The sequence below is a fragment of the Nicotiana tomentosiformis genome, chromosome 7, assembly GCF_000390325.3.
Source record: "Nicotiana tomentosiformis chromosome 7, ASM39032v3, whole genome shotgun sequence".
Classification (NCBI taxonomy): Eukaryota; Viridiplantae; Streptophyta; class Magnoliopsida; order Solanales; family Solanaceae; genus Nicotiana; species Nicotiana tomentosiformis.
In genome coordinates this window covers 96,321,625-96,332,105 of record NC_090818.1, presented here as the reverse complement: position 1 = coordinate 96,332,105, position 10,481 = coordinate 96,321,625, and positions in this window count along the sequence as shown.

Here is a 10,481-nt window from a genome sequence, read left to right as displayed (position 1 = left end):
AGTGAAATGAGATCCATAAATTAATTATGTGTGTAATTAATTAAGTGGGAAAGTGTAGTGGATGTACGTAAATTGTTCGGAATTGTTGGATGACTATTATTCCACATGGAACATATATATGAATGAGAAGAAAGTGACACTTATATATATGAGGTGTAAATTTTGGTGATGAGTCATTATGTGTGCACCTAGAGGATTGCACATGTAGAATGAAAAGGGGTCTCTAATGCTAGTAATGTAACATCTCGTACTTTAGTGTTAGGATGAGTCGTCATAATCCATATGAGCTTGAAGGGATTAAGGTCATTCATGAGGTTATAGAGGATTTGTGACAGTGTTATTGTAAGATCACATAACTTTAACTAACCTTGATACTGTTAGATACATTTTGATATGGTATTTCTTTTGACTGGAACATTTTTGTAAAAAGTTTGAAAAATATGATTTTATATAGTTATTAATATTACTACTTCCGAATATATTTTAAATTATATACATAATATGAGAAAGTTTATAAATGAGATTTTCTTTATTGTAAAGATAGAAATTATTTTCTCATAAGGAAAGAAGGTTATCTTTTTACCGTTTTGAGAATTAAGCGAACGAAAATTTATACTTTATATATGAGATTAGGAAAATTAGAAGTTGATGAAATATATGTATTTTTACATAGATGTTTTAGTGAAATATTAGTATATGTATTAATTTTATATGGTACTATGATTTATTAATATTTTAATATTCTAATAGTAGTACTTTACGATGAGGATTTGTGGACAATTACAAGGTGACAAGGATGTCACCACGTGGCTGCATAGCAAGGAGCATCAAGTGACTAGTATAAATTATCATGTTGGCGGCATCTTTATAGCCAATTTCTTAGTGATAAAGTCATGGCTTTAATTGTGTGGGTCCATAGCCATAAATAGAGAAATTCTTCACTTAAGACCATATTTTTAATGATATTAAATTGAATAAAATGGGGTTGCTCTCTATGGAACTTTGACAAACAAAAACGAACAGAGGGGTTAGTCATGACAAGTATACATTCGTTAGTTGTTTCGAACTCATGGTGCTATCGTTAAGCCAGAAGTAGTTCGAGATTGAGGTGTAGAGGATATTGTTCACAAATACAAGTATGAACTTAATATTAAAGGTATGTTAAGGCCAATCCTTTCTTTTTTTGGCATGATTCAAGCAATGAAACGTAAACGTAATGTTATTCCATAAATAGTTCTACTCTTAGTAGTTAAGAATGTATATGTTATTCATTCCTGTAAAATAATGTTCAAAGAATATCTAAGTATGTTCCTAAGTCTCTATTGAGGCATACGATAAAGATGTTAATGTTCATAATATAGTGTTATATGAATCTTCATTAACCATCGAGCTACGGTCAGTTGGGCAGTCATGCATCTTCATTTACCACCGAGCTACGGCCGGTTGGACAGTCATGCATCTTCATTTACCACCATGCTATGGCAGGTCGGGTATTCATGCATTTACCATCGTACTATGGCCGGTCGGGCAGTCATGCATTTACCACCGCGCTACGGCTAGTCGGGCAGTCATGCATTTACCACCGAGCTACAGCCGGTCGGGCAGTCATACATTTATCACCGTACTACGGCTGGTCGGGCAGATACCACTGATCAGTTGGGCAGTCATGTTACGATATTGATAATAGTTTTAAAAAGAGGCATTAAATATATAAGTATAATTAGTATACATATACGATGGCACTTCGGAGGTTCAAGTTGGTTGTTATATCTCTCTCATTGATGTTGACTTATTGTTATGTTTCAGTTCTGCCTTACATACTCGGTACATTATTCATACTGACGTCCTATTTGTTGTGGATGCTTCATTTATGCATGCAGGTGTAGGTAATCACTTTGACAAGCCCTTATAATGGACAAGGTTCACATTCAGTAAAGGATCAGTTAGACTCCACTTCATTCGGAGTGCAGCCGAGTCGATAAATCATCATGTTAGAGTTGCTACAGACTTATGGGTAGGCCATGGCCCTATCCCATTTGATGTCGAATACTCTTAGAGGCTTTGTAGACACAGGTTCATTATATACAGTATGTCAGAGGCCTTGACGGCCTGTGTGTATTCATGTTTTAAGTACAATGGTTCGTTGATACAATGTTTGCCCACTTACAGTTATACATTATGAGTTGTCGGCATGTTAGCCCATGATAGTTATAAAAAGAATGAGTTCGGCCAACTCAACCTATGTATGTTCTAGTTTTCGTCGAACGGTCATGAGTTACAGAGTGGTTCGCTCAGGCCAGTACGACACTGGATGCCAGCCACGCCCCCAGGTTTGGGGCGTGACATAGGGTCATTGATTTTGGTATTGATTTGGCATCGGGAACTCAGCCCATATCTATTCCATCATATCGCATGGCTCCACATAGTTGATGGAATTGAAGGAGCTGCTATAGGAATTGCTAGATAAAGGTTTCATCAGGCCTAGTGTGTCGCCTTGGGGTGCTCCGGTTCTATTTGTGAAGAAGAAAGAAGGTTCTATGAGAATGTGTGTTGATGCGAGCAATTTAACAAGGTTACTATCAAGAACAAGTATACATTATCGCTTATTGATGATTTGTTTGATTAGCTTCAGTGTGCTAGGGTATTCTCGAAGATTGACTTGAGATAGCGGTACCATCAATTGAAGATTAGGGATTCAGACATTCCTAAGATGGCCTTCCAGACTCGTTATGGGCAATATGAGTTCTTGGTGATGTTTTTTGGGCTGACCAATGCCACAACGGCTTTCATACACTTGATGAATAGCCGGGAGGAGCATGAACAACATTTGAGGATCGTGCTCCAAACATTGAGGGAGAAGAAGTTATATGTTAAGTTCTTCAAGTGTGAGTTCTGGTTAGACTCGATGGAATTCTTGGGTCACGTGGTGTCCAGTGAGGGGATTAGGGTAGATTCGAAGAAGATTGAAGTAGTTCAGAGTTGGCCCAGACCTTCTACTGCTATAGAGATCCAGAGTTTCCTAGGATTGGTTGGGTATTATCACCGCTTTGAGGAGGGATTTTCGTTATTGCAACCCCATTGACTAAGTTGACTTAGAAGGGTACCCCATTCATGTGGTATGATGAGTGTGGGGAGTGCTTTCAGAAGCTCAAGACTGCCTTGACTATAGCTCTAGTTCTAGTTTTTCCTTCGGGGTCGGGTTCATATACAGTCTATTGTGATGCTTTGCGGGTTGGCATTGGGTGTGTGTCGATGCACGATGGTAGGGTGATTGCCTATGATTTACGTCAGTTGAAGCCGCATGAGAAGAACTACCCAGTGCATGATTTGGAGTTAGCAGTTATTGTACAACACTCAAGTTTTGGAGGCACTACTTATATGGCGTATCTTGTGAGGTGTATACATATCACCGAAGTCTCCAGTATCTATTCAAGAAAAAGGATTGAACTTGAGGAAACAGAGGTGGTTGGAGCTATTGAAGATCACCATTCATTATCATCCGAGGAAGGCTAATGTGGTGGCCGACACCTTGAGTAGGAAGGCGGAGCATATGGGTAGTCTTGCACTTATTCCAGCTGGGAGAGGACTTTGTACGTAAATGTTCAGGCTTTGGCCAACAAGTTCGTGAGATTGGTTATTTTGGAGCCCAGTAGAGTCCTTTCTTGTGTTATATCATAGTCATCCTTGTTTGAGCGCATCAAGGCTCGCTGGTATGATGATCTACACTTTCTTGTCCTTAGGGACACGTTGCAGCGAGGTGGTGCCAAGGAGGTGACTATTGGTAATGATGGTGTGTTGCGGCTTTAGGGCCGGATTTGTGTGCCTAATATGGATGGGTTGCGAGAGTTAATTCTTGAGAAGGCCCATAGTTTGCGGTATTTCATTCATCTAGGTGTCGTGAAGATGTACCATGATTTGAAGAAGCATTATTGGTGGTAGAGGATAAATAAAGACATTGTTGACTATGTTGCTCGGTGTTTGAATTGTCAGCAAGTCATGTACGAGCATCAGAGACCTAGTGGTTTGCTTCAGAGGCTAGATATATCGGAATAGAAGTGGAAGCGTATAACTATAGATTTATGGTTGGGCTACCACGGAACTTGAGGAGATTTGATGTTGTGTGGGTCATTATGGACAGACTGACCAAGTCTGCACACTTCATTCTAGTCACGACTTCCTACACTTTAGAGCAGTTGGCTTAGATTTATCTTAGAGAGATTGTTCGTCTGCATGGTGTGACTGTGTCTATTATCTTGGATCAAGGCACTCAGTTTATAACATATTTTTGGAGAGCAGTGCAGCATGAGTTGGGCACACAGGTTGAGTCGAGTATGACATTCATCCTCAAACATACGGGCAGTCCTAGTGTACTATTCAGATCTTGGAGGACATGTTGAGAGCCTGTGTCATTGATTTTGGGGGCCAGTGGATCAGTTTTTTCTGTTAGCAGAGTTCTCCTACAAAAACAGCTATCAGTCGAGTATCCAGATGGCTCCGCATGAGGCCTTATATGGGAGGTGATGTTATTCTCCGGTTGGTTGGTTTGAGCCTAGGGAGGCTATGTTATTTGACACTGATTTAGTTCGTGATGCTTTGGAGAAGGTGAAATTGATTCTGGAGCGGCTTCGTACAGTGCAGTCCAGGAAAAAGAGTTATGCTTGTCACGCTCTAAAACCGAGGAGCGCGACTGGCGCTCAATCGAGTGAACCCGACCGAGCAAGCCTGTTAGATTTTATTCTACCCAAACTCCTCCACGAATAGAGATAATACATATTTTCATTAATTAGACGAAAATGTGTTCATGTCTACAATAACAATTCATTTCCAATAGTTTCATCATTTTTAAAGTCTCAAATGGACAAGTAATACAACCACAACATAGCATAGTTTGTCTTTCCCCAGCACCAATACACAACTCACACTATGTCTACGGAGCCTCTATAGATAAAGAAGAGTACAATGATAGTACCGGCAACAAGGCCCCGGCTATACCTCAAACAGAATACACAAGTACAAAAGATTCATGACCCCGAAATGAAGTGGGGCTCACCAAGTCAGTTGGGAAGAAGGTGCACTGCTATCACTGATCAATATCTCCTGTTGTGGAACCACCTGCATCCATTGAAAGATGCAGCGCCCCCGGCAAAAGGGACATTAGTACCGTCGAATAGTACTAGTATGTATAACTAAACACCCTCTCAATAGAATGACAATTAATACAAACAAGATTATCATAATATAAATGAAAGCCTTAATCAACATCAAACCTCAATTTATAATCAAGACAGTGTTCAAATTAATTTTCATATCTCACATTGGGAGAATTTTAGTATCGATATACCATTGTTCACAATACCAATGCCACCGTACTTTTAGCATGGAGTCCGATCACGACCCGATCGGCTAGGCTATCTCATAAGAGAATCAACCACAATTACTATCAATACCAATACCACCATAAATTTAGTACGGAGTCCGACCACGACCTGATCGGCTAGGCTATCTCATTAGAGAATCAACCACAATTACTGTCAATATCAATACCACCGTAAGTTTAGTACGGAGTCCGATCATGACCCGATCGGCTAGGCCATCTCATTAGAGACATCATTACCAATTTCCAGCACAATCACCACCATGTGTGCGGTATGGTGTCCGATCACGACCCGATCGGCTAGGCTGTCTTATTTGAGACATCAACCTTTTTATATCAATCATCACATTTCATAATACTTTTACATCTTTTCATTTCATTGGCACTAGTGCCCATAATTATAAATCATTCTTGGCACGTTGGCCATGTTCAGTATTTCATGCTCACCTTATCAATTTTAAACATCATTATCATCATCAACAACAAATACAATTCAAATCAAGGTGTGTAGTACACATGTGAGCAATTTAGAGTCTAAGGCACATAGAGATATTTCACAAAATTTGGCATAATAGCTTTCATTTAAACTTGACTTAAAGTCGAAATATTATTAATGCACATCCCATATTTTAACACATCCTCAATTGGTAACATAACATGAATAAAGCATTTGGGATGCTTGTTGAACATATATCTTTCAACCCAGTCTTACTCGGAATAGCCAGTTTCATAATGAATCACTCGGGACTTACATAATTTACATGAATATCGCGGGATTCAATTCTAAGAGAAGAGTTTAGCCAACATACCACAATTGAGCTTCCTTAAACTCTAAAATGTTCCGAAATTCTTAGCAACTTCAATCTATTTTAGAAATATAAGAAATTGAATCAAAATTAGGAAGATGATCATGGTTCTAGCTCATTTGAGCATTTTATCAACCACTAGGTGTGCACAAGGTTTTAAGGTCTTTTTAGGGAGGATTCCATCATCCCACAACCCAATCTTTACCATACTTAGTTCAACAATCTTCCTACACCCCTTGATATCACATGCATGTAAAATAATCAACTCTCATGCCCAAAAATTATCTAGCTAATTACCCATTTTCAGATGATTTCGAAATTAGGGTTTAGGGTGTAGAATCTTACCTCTAGGATGAAGACCTAGTCATCTTGCCTTCTTAATCTTCCAAAACTTGAGCAAGAATTGAAGAACAATTATTGAAGAACACCTTCTCACTCTAGGGCACTCTCTCTCACTCTAAAATATCAGATTGTATCTCAAAAAATGGCCCAAAATATGTATTTAACAAAGTAGGGTCGGGTTTTAAAACCCCAAAAATGGAGCTCCGGAACAAGGTATGTGATCGCATAACCGATATGCGGACCACATATCGGTCGCATAATTGGTGCCCAAAATGACCAAAAATTTGCTTGAGTCTGCGGTCCGCATAATTGTTCTGCGGTCACATAGTACACCACATAACAGTTATGCGGTCGCATAGTCGACCGCATAATTACTTCCAACTGACCCCATTAACTGCCTCGCTCTGCGGCCATTATGCGGTCCGCAGAGTGACTCTGCGGTCGCATAATGGACCGCAGAAATGCACTTTTTTGCCAAAATTTTTTCTTTACTTTTCGGTGCATTGTTCAACCCAAAAAGTCCGAGCCACGGCTCGCAAGCTCGCCGCGAAGAATTTCTATAATACTCAACACATAAAACCAATTGGGCACCACGAAACATTACTTTCTTTTGCAAATTTTTACGGGGCTTTACACTTAAGTACTTCGAAATTTTTCGGGGTGTTACAATGCTGATAGGAAGGCTCGTGATGTGGCATTCATGGTGGGTGAGGTGGCTTTATTCAGAGTTTCGCCCATGAAGGGTGTGATGAGGTTCGACAAGAAAAGTAAGTTGAGCCCTCGGTATATTGGTACTTTCAAGGTGTTGGAGAGAGTTGGAGAGGTGTCCTACAGACTTTCCTTGCCACCCAGCTTATCGGGATTTCATCCGGAGTTCCATGTTTCGGAAGTACTATGAGGACCCGTCATATGTCTTGGATTTCAGTTCGGTGTAGTTGCACAAGGATTTGATTTATGTTGAGGAGCCGGTGGCTATTTTGAATAGGCCAAGCTGTGGTCGAAGGATATTACATCGGTGAAGGTTCAGTGGAGAGATCAACCAGTCGATGAGGCAACTTGGGAGATCGAGTATGATATGCACAGAAAATTTCCTCATCTTTTTGGCATTCCATGTATGTTTCCAAATTCGTTCGAGGATGAACGTTGGTTTAAGAGGGGGAGAATGTATCAAACCAGTCGGTCATTTTGTGTATTTGAGCCCCGTGTCCCCATTTGATGCTCCCTATATGTGTAATTATTATTATGTGACTTGCAGGGATAGTTGATTTAGTTTCGGAAAGGTTTTGGATTGAATTGGAACACTTAGTTCCAAGGTTGGAACTTAAGTTATAAGAGTTAACTGAGGTTTGAATTTTATGTAAACAACTTCGGAGTGGTGTTTTGATTATTCCAATAGGTTCATATGGTGATTTTGGACTTAGGCGTAGGTCCAAAATTGGTTTCAGAGGTTCCTAGGATGATTTGGCTTCTTTTTTTTTTTGCCAAAATTCATAATTTGAAGGTTTAGAAATTTCATAAGTTTTACCATGGGTTGACTTTGTGGCTATCAAGGTTGGATTGTTATTCCAGAACTTGGAATAAGTCCATTTTGTCATTTAGAACTTGTGTGCAAAGTTTGGTCTCATTCCGAGTTGGTTTGGTAGGAAAGACGCTTGGTTGTGAATATTGAAGTTCTTGAGTTCCAAAGTTTGCATGATGCATTTTTGTGTTCGATTTATGGTTTTGTATGTTATTTTAATGTTCCAAGGTTGCGAGCGAGTTAGTACGAGGTTTATGTACTTGTATGTATTTTTGGTATGGGGCTCGAGGGGCTCAGGTGAGTTTCGGATTGATTCGGATGAGTTTTGGATAGCTTCAGATTTTTGCTAGTGCTACAGAACTCGCATTTGCGAAGGTCTCCTCGCATTTGCGGAGGCCTTCTCGCATTTGCGATGGTAGGCTGTCTGGGGGGACCTCGCATTTGTGGGGATTTTGATCGCATTTGCGACATTGGTCTGGCAACTGAGACTTCGCAATTACGAAGTGTTTGTCGCATTTGCGACATTAGAAAGCAGCAGGAATATTGCATTTGCGATGTTTGTGGTCGCATTTGCGACAGTTTCTAGGGCAGCCCTGGTTCGCATTTGCGGAGGTCGCATTTGCAAACATTGATGTTCGCAAATGCGATATTTGCAGCTGGCAATAGCTGAGCATTTCGCGATTTAGAATCGTTTTATCATATTTTGAACCTAGACTTGTTGAGGGACAATTTTGGAAGAGGAGATTTACACAAAACTATTGGGTAAGCAATTTTCACTCGATTTTGATATTTTACCTTGATTTCTTATTGATTTTAAAACCAAAATCATGGAATTTGAAAGGAATTTTTGGAGATTTTTGACTATGTTTTGAAAAATAAAATTTTAGGATTTGAGAGTCAATTTAAACTCTATTTTAAAAGCTAATCATATATTTGGACTCGTGGGGTTATGGGTAGTCGAGATCTAGCGCTCGACTCATTTTGATCGTGCGGGCCCGAGGGTTGACTTTTGTTGACTTTTCGAGAATTGGATAATGATTGAGACTTTATTGTTTGGAATTGATTCCTCTACCATTATTTGATGTTATTGAGTCATTTTTGGCTAGATTTGAGTCGGACGGAAATGATTTTTAAAAGAAAGGCACTTTTGGAGTATTGAACTGGTTTGTTTGAGATAATTATCTTGCCTAACCTTGTGTGGGGGACTACCCCTTAGGATTTGGCCTTAATTATTTATTCAGGTTATGTGAAAAATAACATGTACATGAGATGACGAGCGTGTATACGGGTGCTATATGTGACTTATGACCGGATTAGACCTTAGGCTACTAATATACCTTAATTTGAGGATGTATGTTGTATGAAACATGCTTAATCACTTTGTGGCTACATGAACGTGATCATTAAAATTCTTTTAGTCGTAGTAATGCTTTATATGTTAAACACCCATCCCCATTTTATGTTATTATCATGTCCTTGTGCACTTTGTTGATAAGATTGAGCTTATATCTTTGATGAAACTTTGGTATTGTTGTTTTGTGATAATTGTGGTACATGTGGACTTGTTGAGCGGATTGATTGGGGTGTTAGCACGAGGTCTTTGACGTGCGATTATGATTATTGTTGTGCGCGCGAGGCAACATAAGAGTGGCATTTTCTCGGGTTGCCCACGTTAAAATGCGCATGTGACGAAATAAGGAGGGCATTCTATTCTTATGTGCACATGCGACGAAATAAAGGTGTCATTATTAATGATATTATGTGATGATTTGGGGGTGTCTTTCTTGATGTTGTTTATGTGATGCAACAGGGTTGATAGTCTAATCATACGCATGTTTTCTTAAAACTCCGTATTGTATTTTTAATGAGTTGTTAGTTGAATTTGACATGCTATCACGTGCCCCCACTTCTATTTGATAATTTGTTGAGAAAGATGGGGTTTTCTACATTGAGTTATTATCACATGTTCTATGAGATGGTTGATATTATTTTCCCTTACATATTTTGTTTCCAGTTATTAATATATTACACATGTTATTGACTAGTGAGTATCATATGACTTGAACATTGTCACTACTTCACCGAGTTTAGTCTTTATACTTACTGGATATCGAATGTAGTATACTCATATTATACTCTTGCGTATTTTGGTGCAGATCCATGTGTTGGAGGTAGCGGATCTTGAGAGTGAGAACTTGCATGCAGACGTTAGGATTCAAGGTAGAGCTGCATGAGTCGCAATCCCTTGGAGTCTCATCCTTTATATTGATACTATTAATTTTACATTTGAATAGTATTGTATTTTGAATATTTCGTACGTATTCAGTTATAACTCATAACTCTGTAGTACGTAGTTTTAGGGAGATGTATGGAGTATAGCCATTTTGACTTGTATTAACGCTATTTCCACTTTTATATTAAACTCTGTCTTATTATATTA